This window comes from Kogia breviceps, chromosome 19 (genome assembly GCF_026419965.1).
Source record: "Kogia breviceps isolate mKogBre1 chromosome 19, mKogBre1 haplotype 1, whole genome shotgun sequence".
Lineage (NCBI taxonomy): Eukaryota > Metazoa > Chordata > Mammalia > Artiodactyla > Physeteridae > Kogia > Kogia breviceps.
This window is the reverse complement of record NC_081328.1, coordinates 23,873,548-23,887,849: the sequence shown is the minus strand read 5'-3', so window position 1 is coordinate 23,887,849 and position 14,302 is coordinate 23,873,548. Positions and strand designations below refer to the sequence as shown.

Below are 14,302 nucleotides of genomic sequence, written 5' to 3'. Positions count from 1 at the left end.
TGTATGTAAAGGAAAAAGTATAGTATATTTAGAGTTCGCTACTATTCATGGTTTTAGGCATCCACTGGGGGGTCTTGGAACACATCCCACGTAGATAAGGGGGGACTCCATACTGTACTTGTAAATCCCAGTGTTTCAGGTATTGCCATTTTGAGACCCATATGGCAGAACAAAGTTCACTTTCCTAAAATTGTAATCAATTCTCCAAATATAAGTTATCTCATAAATTCCCATATAAAAAAAGCTTTGGTCCCAGACATAATTTAATAGACTCCTATTCATTTTGTTTTTAAACACTCCTGTAATTTTCATGGGCAATCACAGTTGACCGAACAAAGAACTATATTTAGTAACTTATTTGAAAGGTACTGTAATTAAGTCTGTTTTAGTTCTAACCTTACTAATGTCATGGATAATACAAAAGGGGGGAAATGCAGCTCATCAAGAGACTCCGGAGATGGGATACAGTGAGTTTGAATCTCAGGGAAACATCCTGAGGATGTCAGCACATCTGCACTGTCATTAATGAGAGAGATTTTACAAATACCTCATCTGAAGAGAATTACTCCATGCAATACATATGAGTATATATCTCTTCAGTGGATAAAGAGTTTATGTTTTTCTGTTGTTGGGATGTTGCATTTTTTAAAACTGACTGCATGATGAACACTGTGGTTTGTGGTTTAAGTGTATTATGAACATGAGATTTTATTTTGCCTCAAGTTTCGTTTTTGCCCTTAAGAAGCACTCAAAATGCTATTCATACAGTAGTGGGTGTATTTGTAGTTTGTAGCACGCTTTCTTAGTTTTTCTTTCTGATAGTTTGCTGTTAGGGTATAAAATGCAACCGAGTTTTTGCATATTGATTTTGTATCCTTCAACTTTACTGAATTTGTTTATTTTAACGGTTTTAAAATAAGTCTTTAGGGTTTTCTACATATAAGAGGATGTCATATGCAAACAAATAATTTCACTTATTCTAATCTGGATGATGTTAGCTGTGGGCTTGTCATATATGGCCTTTATTATGTTGAATATATCCCCTCTATACCTACTTTGTTGAGAGTTTTTTTTTTTTTATCGCAAATGGATGTTGAATTTTGTCAAATGCTTTTTCTGCGTCTATTAAGATGGTCATATTTTTATCCTTCATTAGGTTAATGTGGTGTATCATATTGATTGACTTGTAGATGTTGAGCCATCCTTAAATCCCTGGATTAAATCCCACTTGATTATTATGTATAATCCTTTTAATGTATTGTTGAATTTGGTTTGCTAATATTTTGTTGAGGATTTTTACATCCATGTGCATCAGGGATACTGGTCTGTAATTTTCTTTTCTTCTGGTGTCCTTGTCTGGCTTTGGTATCAGGGTAATGCTGGCCTCATAAAATTAGTTTAGAAGTGTTCCTTTCCTCTTTTAAAATTTCTTTTAAAGTTTAATTTGTTTTAAGTATCTCTTGGAAATATTTTTTTTCTTAAAATTTTCTTTGCATGATTTCTTTCTACCTAATTGCTTTGTATTCTCCTATTGATTTTGGTCTCTGTCTTCCATATATAGACTTGCTTTAGGTTATCTTGTCATCTCAGCTGGCTGTTCTTTTTTTTTTTTTTTTTTTTGCTGTACGCGGGGCTCTCACTGTTGTGGCCTCTCCCGTTGCGGAGCACAGGCTCCGGACACGCAGGCTTAGCGGCCGTGGCTCACGGGCCCAGCTGCTCCGCGGCATGTGGGATCTTCCCGGACCGGGGCACGAACCCTTGTCCCCTGCATCGGCAGGCGGACTCTCAACCACTGCGCCACCAGGGAAGCCCTGGCTGTTCTTTTAAAAAAAAAATTTTATTTATTTGGTTGTGCCGGGTCTTGGTTGCGGCAGGCAGGCTCCTTAGTTGCGGCAGGCCAGCTCCTGAGTTGTGTCATGTGAACTCTTAGTTGCAGCATGCATGTGGGATCTAGTTCCCTGACCAGGGATCGAACCTGGGCCCCATGTGTTGGGAGCGTGGAGTCTTAACCACTGGACCACCAGGGATGTCCCTCAGCTGGCTGCTCTTAAGATTGGGAGGCCTAGCACAAGAATAGGAGTTTTGAGTTTCATTCTAGTATAACCTGGTTGGGTTATTTGTTAGGGAATCTTCTGACCCTAACCAAGATTCATGATAAAAAAATTTCTAATTTGTCTGGCTCAATAGAATGGGGGAAGAGGACCACTAATCTTAGAATTCTACATTTACTTATGCATGAAGTCATTTAATCCCTTTGTTTTTCACTATGGTACTTATGCCCTTAACTGCCTGGTGTCCCCTAATCAAGAATCCCTGTTTTACCCTCTCCAGGGGATAAGTGGCAGACTTCTGCCAGGATTAGGGAACTAGGGAGAGGCAGTAACCTAGGCATCTAGAACGGAGAGAGGGGACCTAGGGATCTAACAGCTTCTTAAGCCGTTTTCACCAGTTCTTATTTTATCCGTCTCACTCCCCACTTACCTGCAGTTCTACAGGTACCTAAGTGTTGCCAGTTCTTGTTTGTTTAGAGGATTCGGTGGTATATATTGAGTTTGTTCTCAGCTTTCCTCACTGTTGGTTTTAGACTTGTCTTTCTCTCATCTGCTAAATCAGTTACCACTCTATCATCTACTTTCTGGTGTCCAAAAATCTGTTGTTGTTTTCTTTTTCTCTTTGCCTCCTCACTCTTTGGGATTATGTATTTAAAAAAATTCCCTGTACTGTTGTTTTAGTGGAGTTTCTGGAGGGAGTTAATTGAATGTTCACGTTCAATCTGCCGTCTTAGCCTGCCCTCTTAATATGATTTCTTTGGTAGAGAGGCAGCAGTACATAGTTGCTGAGAGTGTGAGTCATGGCACCAGACTGCTTGGGTTTGAACTCTGGCTCTGATACTTACTAGCTATTAGATTAACTTCTACATTCCTAATTTTCTTCATCTATAAAATGGGGATAATAATAATACCTACTTCATAGGCTGACCGTAGAATTAATTAGTTAATTAATTAAAATTAATTTACTTAGAGCAATGCCTAGCACATATACTATGCCTTTGATAAGTATTTGTTATTATTTTCTTCCATCTCTTTTCTTTGTCCTCTTTTCCTGGAACTCCTGTTAGTCAAAAGTTAATCTCCCTAGATTGGTTCTTTAACTATCTTTTCTTTCACTTTTCCATTTCATATTTAGTTCTACTTTCCTGAGGATTTTCACAACCTCTATTTTATGCCTTATTTCAGCAATTATGTTTTAAGTATCAAATATCTCTTTTGATATCTGATTTTAATCTTTCATGATTTCCTTACATTTCTGATGACTGTTGATGGTCTGTATGTATTTGTTTTAAACTGATTAAAAGCTTTTTAGGAGTAAGAAGATTTATTGTGGTTAGCCTCATTTTGGGATGGAGACATGGCCATACATCACTATGAGGAAGACTTTTCTCTAGCATTGCTCTGTTCCTCCAGATGCCTCCAGAAAAAGACCTTACAAATTTCTTGCCCGGGCAATAAAATGCAAGTGTTTAAGGGTGGGGCAGGGTGGGTAGAGGAATGGTTAGAGGAATTAAAGTCCTGCCATTTGATATGTCGATAAATCCCTTTCTTTTTATTCTGTCTCACTTCTAGTCTCTACCTTGCCCAGTGTCTCCTAATCTAGAACACTCCTTTTCAGTTTCTCTAGAGGTAAACTTTCATTCTCTTATCAGGGCTGGAGTATGTGCACTTAGCTGCTGGCATTCTATATGTGGAAGTGGGAGGGGAATCAACAATTCACATACATACACTTTAAAAAAATTTTTTATTGGAGTATACTTGATTTACACTGTTGTATTAATTTCAAGAGGTTGGTTTCGGACACATTCAGATGTGGCACCTATCTGAGTAGAAATACTGAGTAGGTGTGGTTGGATATAAGAACCAGAAGTTCAGAAGAGAGGTATGACTGGAGATACAAATTTAAGCATTATCTGTAAGTGAGTGATATCCATGGAACTGGCTTTACATTGACTATCTATACAAAAATGAAAACTTGTACTGTTTTTTGCATTATGGGATGTTGATCTCTTGTTCTCTTCTGACCTCCTTAAACAGTGATTTTCATCCTTCTTTTCTGTATTTTTAAATAGAATTTGAAATTATCAGAGGACTTTTATCTGTTAGCATTGTCAATCTCATTAGCTTCTGAAAACTATCTTCCCAAACTATAAATGAATATTTAAAATGTGTAAGATGTAGCTCTTAATTGTAGAACTGTTGAATATAATTTAAAAGATGCGGGCCATTTACCAAAGGTGGAAAAAGTGGCATTATAAACTTAAAATATAACATTTTTCAATCAGATAAGGATTTATGACATCATGACCCAAGTGTCTATGTGTTCTTTTAGGTTCATTTTAGTTTTTTGTTTTCTTTATTCTAATGAAAGAAAATGAATTTTAAAGTATGTGCTTCAAAGCTATTGGTATAATTAGTTACATGAAATGTAAATGTTAAAAAGAGTCTTCGTAAAGTATTAAACAGTACAACTCACTTGTTCTACCTTTCTGTAAAGATTAACCTTATAGCAACATGACTGTTAAAGGATATTACCTGCTTCTTTTTTATTATAATGAGCTACTTTGTGTGTGGGATCTTTTATGTTTTTTGCTCATTGGAATCACTTTGGGAAAGTAATAGTTCAGTTCTGTTATCTGATTAAGGAAACTGTTAAAAATAATCTTGGGATTTTTCTAATGCATAGTTTTTACCATACTGCTTTTGCCATTATCCACAATAATACCTTGTAGAAATAACTAAATCAGTAAAATTATGCCACATCTGCTTCTGTAAATTTCTACTCCATCTCTTAAGTGGTTGCAAATATTTTAGCTATCTTTAAAGCAAGGTCTTTTTGTCCCCTACTAAAACTTCAAAATGCCTCATAATATCTATGCTATTTAAAGTCTTTAAAGACTGTAAGTATGCATAATAAGCTGTCAGTTATCTTTATTATAGTTAATTATTCATTACTTATTCAAGACAAGGTACTATGCTATGTGTATCTAATCAAAGTAGTCAGTGGTTCCTATAAATAAATTTTATTCAAAGAAATATTTTGTTAACTAATGAATACACACAAATGCACACACACACTTGATTCTCATTATTCACAGTAGTTATGTTCTGTAAAGTCACCACAAACACTGAATTAGTGAATAATGAGCCATATTTCCTAGAGGAAATATAGAGTTAGGTTCCTGTGAGCCTCTCACAACGTTTTCATCAACCATTCAGTACACCTCGTTTTATGTGTGTTGATTCATTAGCATAGAACTTACAGCCAACAGCACTATAACTCATGCCTGAATGAAGGTTATTGAATACACGTGTTACCCTCCTGTGCTTAGGAACACTAGTTAGCACTTCAGCACTGTGCTTGCGGACCATTTTAAACAGCAAAGTCACCAACACAAAGCACAAAAATGAGACAAATGTGGGAGTAAATAGACTGTAAAAAGAACACTTTTTTTACAGTATGAAAACTGAAACAAGAAGGCAGAGTATTGCCTTGTTTGACCTCATCTTGGAATGTGTGCTTGAGGCAACTCAAATTTTTTGTCACTGTGTATGTCCATAAATGACTGAGAAAATAGTAACTTAAGGGTTACAAATAAATTTTAGTGAGTGCATAGGTGGATTTGCAAACAGAGACTGAATAATATGGACGTAATATATATATTTATATTTTCACTCCTGCCTGAAGCACATTTTCCTTTCTTTTGTATCTCTTGACCTTCTACTCATTATTCAAGTCCCATCTTAAAGATTATCCTATCTCTGAAACCTTTCCAGCTCTCTCAGACAGAATTAGCCTTCCCTCCGGTACTCATTGAGTGATCTCATATCACCTTGTACATTTTTATAACATCTATTACATTTTATGTTAATATTTTTCAGGATTCTTTAGGCTGTGAGCTACTGAAGAACAGGGATCCTTTCTCATTCATTTCTGTATCCTTAGTACTTAACACAGGGTCTTTAACATAGTTAAAATTAAATAAATTGTAATTGAATAACTCAATTAAATCTCTCTGCAGATGGGTCTGTCTTAATTCAAAATTGCAGACTATATTGAAGTGGAAATCGTTACACATTTCCAGTGAATATCTCTTGTTATCTCTATTTTTATTGGTTCTTTTTGCATTAGGATGAAGCTGCTTTATTTGGAAAGGCATGAATAATGAACCAATCAGGTTGTGTTTTTTTATTACCTTTTAAAGTTCTTCTGTGCAAACATGGACTTACTGAGCACAGTAATGCATTAGGCTCTGTATCAAACTATCCTGATTCTAAACTACAGGAGAAAGTTTGTACTCAGGAGAAAATTAGGATACATGCTTACGCTAGATTTTGATTTTGAAATTTCCAAAAATACAGACTACTATTGAAAAATGAACAAAGCAAACACCCATAAACCCATGACCCATACTTAATATTTTGCTATATTTATTTAAAGATTTTTTTCAAAACTAAGCCTTACAAATCTAAGTTGAAGGTCCTCTACATACCCTTCCTTAATCCTATGCCGGCCCCTTCCCTCCCACTGAAGCACTTCCCTGAATTTTGTATTTATCTTTCTCAGATAAGCCTTATTTTTTTTTTATTGTAAAATCACTTTATTAAAAAAATTTTTTTTTAAACATCTTTATTGGAGTATAACTGTTTTACAATAGTGTGTTAGTTTTTCCTTTACAACAAAGTGAATCAGTTATACATATACATATGTTCCCATATCTCTTCCCTCTTGCATCACCCTCTCTCCCACCCTCCCGATCCCACCACTCTAGGTGGTCACAAAGCACAGAAGTGATCTCCCTGTGCTATGCGGCAGCTTCCCACTAGCTATCTAATTTACATTTGATAGTGTATATATGTCCCTGCCACTCTCTCACTTCGTCACAGCTTACCCTTCCCCCTCCCCATATCCTCAAGTCCATGCTCTAGTAAGTCTGTATTTTATTCCCATCCTACCACTAATCTCTTCATGACATTTTTTTTTTTTTCCTTAGAGTCCATATATATGTGTTAGCATACGGTATTTGTTTTTCTCCTTCTGACTTACTTCACTCTGTATGACAGACTCCAGGTCCATCCACCTCATTATAAATAACTCAGTTTCATTTCTTTTTACGGCTGAGTAATATTCCATTGTATATATGTACCACATCTTCTTTATCCATTCATCTGTTGATGGACACTTAGGTTGCTTCCATGTCCTGGCTATCGTAAATAGAGCTGCATTGAACATTGTGGTACATGACTCCTTTTGAATTATGGTTTTCTCAGGGTATATGCCCAGTAGTGGGATTGCTGTGTCGTATGGTAGTTCTATTTGTAGTTTTTTAAGGAACCTCCATACTGTTCTCCATAGTGGCTGTATCAATTTACATTCCCACCAGCAGTGCAAGAGGGTTCCCTTTTCTCCACACCCTCTCCAGCATTTATTGTTTCTAGAGTTTTTGATGATGGCCAATCTGACCGGTGTGAGATGATATCTCATTGTAGTTTTGAATTGTATTTCTCTAATGATTAATGATGTTGAGCATTCTTTCATGTGTTTGTTAGCAATCTGTAGATCTTCTTTGGAGAAATGTCTATTTAGTTCTGCCCATTTTTGGATTGGGTTGTTTGTTTTTTGGTTATTGAGCTGCATGAGTTGCTTATAAATTTTGGAGATTAATCCTTTGTCAGTTGCCTCATTTGCAAATATTTTCTCCCATTATGAGGGTTGTCTTTTGGTCTTGTTTATGGTTTCCTTTGCTGTGCAAAAGCTTTTAAGTTTCATTAGGTCCCATTTGTTTATTTTTGTTTTTATTTCCATTTCTCTAGGAGATGGGTCAAAAAGGATCTTGCTGTGATTTATATCATAGAGTGTTCTGCCTACATTTTCCTCTAAGAGTTTGATAGTGTCTGGCCTTACATTTAGGTTTTTAACCCATTTTGAGTTTATTTTTGTGTGTGGTGTTAAGGAGTGTTCTAATTTCATACTTTTACATGTAGCTGTCCAGTTTTCCCAGCACCACTTATTGAAGAGGCTGTCTTTTCTCCACTGTATATCCTTCCCTCCTTTATCAAAGATAAGGTGACCATATGTGTGTGGGTTTATTTCTGGGCTTTCTATCCTGTTCCATTGATCTATATTTCTGTTTTTGTGCCAGTACCATAGTGTCTTGATTACTGTAGCCTTGTAGTATAGTCTGAAGTCAGGGAGCCTGATTCCTCCAGCTCCATTTTTCGTTCTCAAGATTGCTTTGGCTATTCAGGGTCTGTTGTGTTTCCATACAAATTGTGAAATTTTTTGTTCTAGTTCTGTAAAAAATGCCAGTGGTAATTTGATAGGGATAGCATTGAATCTGTAGATTGCTTTGGGTAGTAGTCATTTTCACAATGTTGATTCTTCCAATCCAAGAACATGGTATATTTCTCCACCTATTTGTATCATCTTTAATTTCTTTCATCAGTGTCTTATAGTTTTCTGCGTACAAGTCTTTTGTCTCCTTAGGTAGGTTTATTCCTAGATATTTAATTCTTTTTGTTGCAATGGTAAATGGGAGTGTTTTCTTAATTTCACTCTCAGATTTTTCATCATTAGTGTACAAGAATGCCAGAGATTTCTGTGCATTAATTTTGTATCCTGCAACTTTACCAAATTCATTGATTAGCTCTAGTAGTTTTCTGGTAGCATCCTTAGGATTCTCTATGTATAGTATCATGTCATCTGCAAACAGTGACAGCTTTACTTCTTCTTTTCCTATTTGGATTCCTTTTATTTCTTTTTCTTCTCTGATTGCTGTGGCTAGAACTTCCAAAACTATGTTGAATAAGAGTGGTGAGAGTGGGCAACCTTGTCTTGTTCCTGATCTTAGTGGAAATGGTTTCAGTTTTTCACCATTGAGAACGATGCTAGCTGTGGGTTTGTCATATATGGCCTTTATTATGTTGAGGAAAGTTCCCTGTATGCCTACTTTCTGCAGGGTTTTTATCATAAATCAGTGTTGAATTTTGTCAAAAGCTTTCTCTGCATCTATTGAGATGATCATATGGTTTTTCTAGATAAGCCTTATATATGGGTAGATTTTAGGATGCTAAGGATCCTTCAGTGGTTTTTTGTTTGTTTGATTTTTAACAAAATATCATTCATTTAGTCTAGCATTAGTCTAGCATGTGGGATGAAAGTAGTCATGTCGTCAGTTTCTATGTATACACCTTTCTAGGGAACATTTAATGAGATTGCTTTTTTCTCCCAAGCCTTCAGATGTTTTGTTTGTGCCCTTAATCTAAATTATAAATTTATCTTGCAGTATTATTCTTCTTATGATGATGAACTTTTTATTAACAGCCATAATCAGTTCTGCCCATAAAGCCATCTTTGTTTTGCTTCCAAATAAAAAAACTTTTTAGACTTCCAAAATGCAACAATTTCAATCATTCCGCTATAGGGGCTGTGAAGCACAAATAATACAAAAATGAACAATGAAAAATGTATATATACTAAAGTATATTAGAAACATACAGATTCATATTGTCATGTTTAGTCAGATAACTTATACCACATATTTTAAAAAATGTAATATTATTTTATTTCTGATAAATCTGACTTTGAATTGCCCAACCTGGTAAGATGATGATTCATATTAGTCATTATGGGAGCCCCTGGAGAAGAATGAGGCTCCTTTTCTTTCCTTCCTTTCTCCTCTGGGACCCAGGAATTTAAGAGCCTTTTAAAGGAAAACAAAGTGGGATGGGCTCACTTGTCTGCAGTTTGTCATGATCCTAACTGCTATTCTTATTTAAAAAGCCCATATGTTCCTTAAAGTAAGACGACATTACTGCTTTTCGGCCAAGTTTGTGCATGAGAGTCTCTGCTGATTTTGAGCTCCCCCAGGACCTAGAGTCTAGCCTCCCAAGGTGCTCCATGTAGCCATTCTTCTTGGTGGTCTTGCTATTTCCTTGAAGCACTGCTATGCAGTAGGATTCAGGTATCTGCTGTGCCTGATATTGCTGAACCTTTTCCATTCCAGGGAAATTGCCTTTGGGAGGCTCTTTCCCAGTCTCCCTGACAGCCCTCAAAAGCTTTGCCTTTAAATCAAACTCCCAAAAATAAAAGTTAGAAGGCAGATTATCCATGAGTAACTTCTATTTTCCATTCAGTAAAGATCTTCCATTAAATACGGAGCCCAAAACCCTGGTTACCTATTTAGAATGGGGAAGGAAGAAATAAATGGAGAGCAAAATGCAAATTAAAATCTTAATAAGTTACCCTGAAACTCTTACATGTTCATCCATAGATGTACAGATGCCACCCCATCCTTCTGCCTAGGGTTAATTATTAGTTGTTCAGTTTTTATTGAGCACTTATGAATAATGGAAACATGAGTAAGTTGTATATTATATTTCTCTTGCTGTAAAAATCAGAGTAAAGCATCCTATTACATAGGCTTTGTTTCCTCAGTTATTTAGAAGGCAAATAATATCTCCCAAATAAAATATATCATTATTGTATATTTTAACAGACATTAAGGAATGATAAAGTACCACAGATCCATAATGAGTCCATAAAACCTAGAGCTGTTAAATATCATTATGACTTTTACTTGAGCTTGAAATAATTTCAAGAACACTCAACAGGGACTTCCCTGGCAGTCCATTGGTTATGACTTTGCGCTTCCACTGCAGGGGGTATGGGTTCAATCCCTGGCTGGGGAACTGGGGAACTAAGATCCTGCATGCCTCGCGGTGTGGCCAAAAAAAAAAAGACTGGAGAATTTAAGAACAGTCAACAATCATTACTGAGGCCTATACATTTTTGAGAGCTGAGATAGAGAATAAATTTGAGTACAATATGTCTTTACCCTTAAGAATCTTACAGGAGATATGGGAACATATGTATATGTATAACTGATTCACTTTGTTGTAAAGGAAAAACTAACACACTATTATAAAACAGTTATATTCCAATAAAGATGTTTAATAAAAAAAGAATCTTACAGACTAGTGAAAACTGTACAAGCAAATAAATAATTCTAGTGTAATAAATGAAAAAGATACTATGAAGGTATACAAGTAGAAAGAAAGGAGTCAAAGAAGTTTCCTGAAGCAGGTAATGCTTTAAATGAGTTTTTTAAAGCCCAATAAGGATTGTTGACTAAGTGAAGAAGAAAGGTGTTTCAAGCTGAGGAAATGACATCTATGAGTTTGTGTTAACATAAAAACAACAACAACAACACACAGTTATGGCTGCCTCTACTATGTAAGTAGTTCCATGTGACTGGAGCAAAGGGTGCATGAGAGGGATAGGTTGAAGGCAGAGAGCATGGACCAGATACGATACGTTAAGGTGTCTGGGGGCCTTTTGCCTACTTCTCCAGTAATCTTCCCACTGAAGACCTCCTTAGAGAAGTAAAGCTAGAAGAATTTTATTAAACTGCCTTCCTTTACTATTTTGTTAAATTTATCTTAACTCTTATGTAGCTACCTGTAAGTGTATTAAGTGCTATCCCATGGAAGAGCTATCTCTTAGCACCATAATGACATACAAGTAAGAGCTACCTTGATATTTTATTATCTTGTTGCTGATTACTTCTTTTCACTATACATAATTCTATCAAACCACTACTGGCAATTGTGTTATTGAGTATTTGAAGTAATGGTGTTGTTACTCAGTAGAATGGAATAAAGGAGAAGAAAAAAGTGAAGAAGAGCAGTTAAAAGAATGGTTTTTATTAAACAGCAATATCAGTTATAAACCTACACTATGAAAGTGACAACATTTATGTGAATACTTGAGGATAATTTTGAATAATCAGTCATGCTACACTAACAATTTGTTTTCTCTAGTTAGTGATGAAGTACAGTTTCTTTGCAGTTTATTCTAAAGGTAGCTCTAGTAACCAGATACAGCCAAATGTCATACAATAAAAATCAGTTACAACTAGGAAGTATTTTAAAAACTTCAGCCATTGGAAAAGCTAGTATAATTGTAACTATTAGTCTGCCAAGAAGTGTACTAATTAGCCTCTGCCCTCATTGAAAGCAAGCAGGGTTAATGTCTTTGGCTTCATTAATGTTTATAAATGGTATGCCTACTTTTCTGATTATAGTTAGAGGGAAGGTAAGGGAGACCATAGCTATGATGTTGCTTTAACTAGATAACATGGTTAACAATTGAGATAAGGTGAGAAACTATTAAAATTCTTAGAGAACTGAATAAATTTTGATACTCATCTAAATTTTTAAGAAATGTCCTTCATTTTACATTATGTATATCTTATCTATGTGTATTTTATTATTTTATATAAAACACCAACAGCTAGAGGTTTTTTTTTTTTTTTTTGCGGTACGCGGGCCTCTCACTGTTGTGGCCTCTCCCGTTGCGGAGCACAGGCTCCGGACGCGCAGGATCAGCAGCCATGGCTCACGGGCCCAGCCGCTCTGCGGCATGTGGGATCTTCCCAGACCGGGGCACGAACCCGCGTCCCCTGCATTGGCAGGCGGACTCTCAACCACTGCGCCACCAGGGAAGCCCCTAGTGTTTTAATTCTTATTTTTACTACGATTTTTTTTTTTTTTTTTTTTGGCCGAGCCTTCTGGCTTGCGGGATCTTAGTTCCCCAGCCAGGGATTGAACCCACACCCTAGGCAGTGAAAGCATGGAGTCCTAATCACTGGACCACCAGGGAATTCCCTTTATTATGATTTTTATAATGAGCATATTTTTACTTGTATAATAAAAAAACAAGATATTTCCATTTTGAAAAAAAAGATGACCGTTTAAACTGAGGTGAAACTTCAATTCATTATATAAATCAAAACTTTAATTAAAATTATACTGTTGAAATACAATAAGATAATTTGGGGTTGAGACATTTCTCACTTGTTCAGCAAGTATATATAAAATTTGCATTGCCAAAAATCCTAGTGCCCCTGTGTTAATTTTTCTTCTTATTATTTTTTAATTGAAGTATAGTTGATTTACAATGTGTTAGTCTCAGGTGCATAGCAAATTGATTCATATACATATTTTTTCCACTATAGGTTATTATAAAATATTGAATATAGTTCCCTGTGCTATACAGTAGGTCCTTGTTGTTTATCTATTTTATATATAGTAGTGTGTATCTGTTAATCCCAAATTCCTAATTTATCCCTCCTCCCACCCCGCCTTCCCCTTTGGTAATCATAAGTTTGTTTTCTATGTCTGTGAGTCTGTTTCTGTTTTGTAAACAAGTTCATTTGTATCATGTTTTAAGATTCTACATATAAGTGCTATGATATATTTGTTTTTCTCTATCTGATTTCCTTAGTATGATAATCTCTGTGTCCATCCATGTTTCTGCAAATGGCATTATTTCATTCTTTTTCATGGCTGAGTAATATTCCATGGCATATGTATACCGCATCGTCTTTATCCATTCATCTGTCCATGGACATTTAGGTTGCTCGCATTGTCTTGGCTATTGTAAATAGTGCTGTATGAACATTAGGGTGCATATATCTTTCCGAATTGTGGTGTTCTCCAGATATATGCCCAGGAGTGGGATTGCTGGATCATATGGCAACTTTATTTTTAATATTTTGAGGAACCTCCATACTGTTTTCCATAGTGGGTGCACCAATTTATTTTCCCACCAACAGTGTAGGAGGGTTCCCTTTTCTCCACACCCTCTCCAGCATTTATTTGTGGACTTTTAAATGATGGCCATTTTGACAGGTGTGAGGTGGTACCTCTTTGTAGTGTTTTTTGTTTTGTTTTGTTTTTTTTTTTAGACCTTTATGTTGCTGATTTTGGGTCCCTCATTGTAGTTTTGATTTGCATTTCTCTAATAATTAGCGATGTTGAACATCTTTTCATGTGCCTGTTGGCCATCTGTATGTCTTCTTTGGAGAAAAGTCTATTTAGGTCTTCTGCCCATTTTTTGATTGGATTGTTTGTTTTCTTGATATTGAGCCATATGAGCTGTTTGCGTATTTTGGAGATTAATCCCTTTTTTAAAAATGGCATTGGTTGCAGTGACTTGTTAGCCAACAAACACCCTTTGCCACATAGTGAGGAACAAATAGTAATGATCACTTAAACTTATAGTGCTTGAGATACATCAAATATAACTTAGTTGTTTTTTGTTTGGCCACACCACGTGGCATGTGGGATCTTAGTCCCCTGACCAGGGATCGAACCTGCACCCCCTGCAGTGGAAGCGCAGACTCTTAACCACTGGACTTCCAGGGAAGTCCCTAACTTAGTTTGGTTTTATTATTATATATCCAAAC

At 36.0% G+C, this 14,302-nt stretch overlaps 1 protein-coding gene across 1 annotated transcript in view; it reads left to right on the top strand.

Annotated features, from left to right (window-relative positions):
• The window catches only part of PPM1E (protein phosphatase, Mg2+/Mn2+ dependent 1E), a 169,307-nt gene that overhangs the window by 76,486 nt on the left and 78,519 nt on the right, over positions 1-14,302 (top strand). The window lies entirely within an intron of this gene.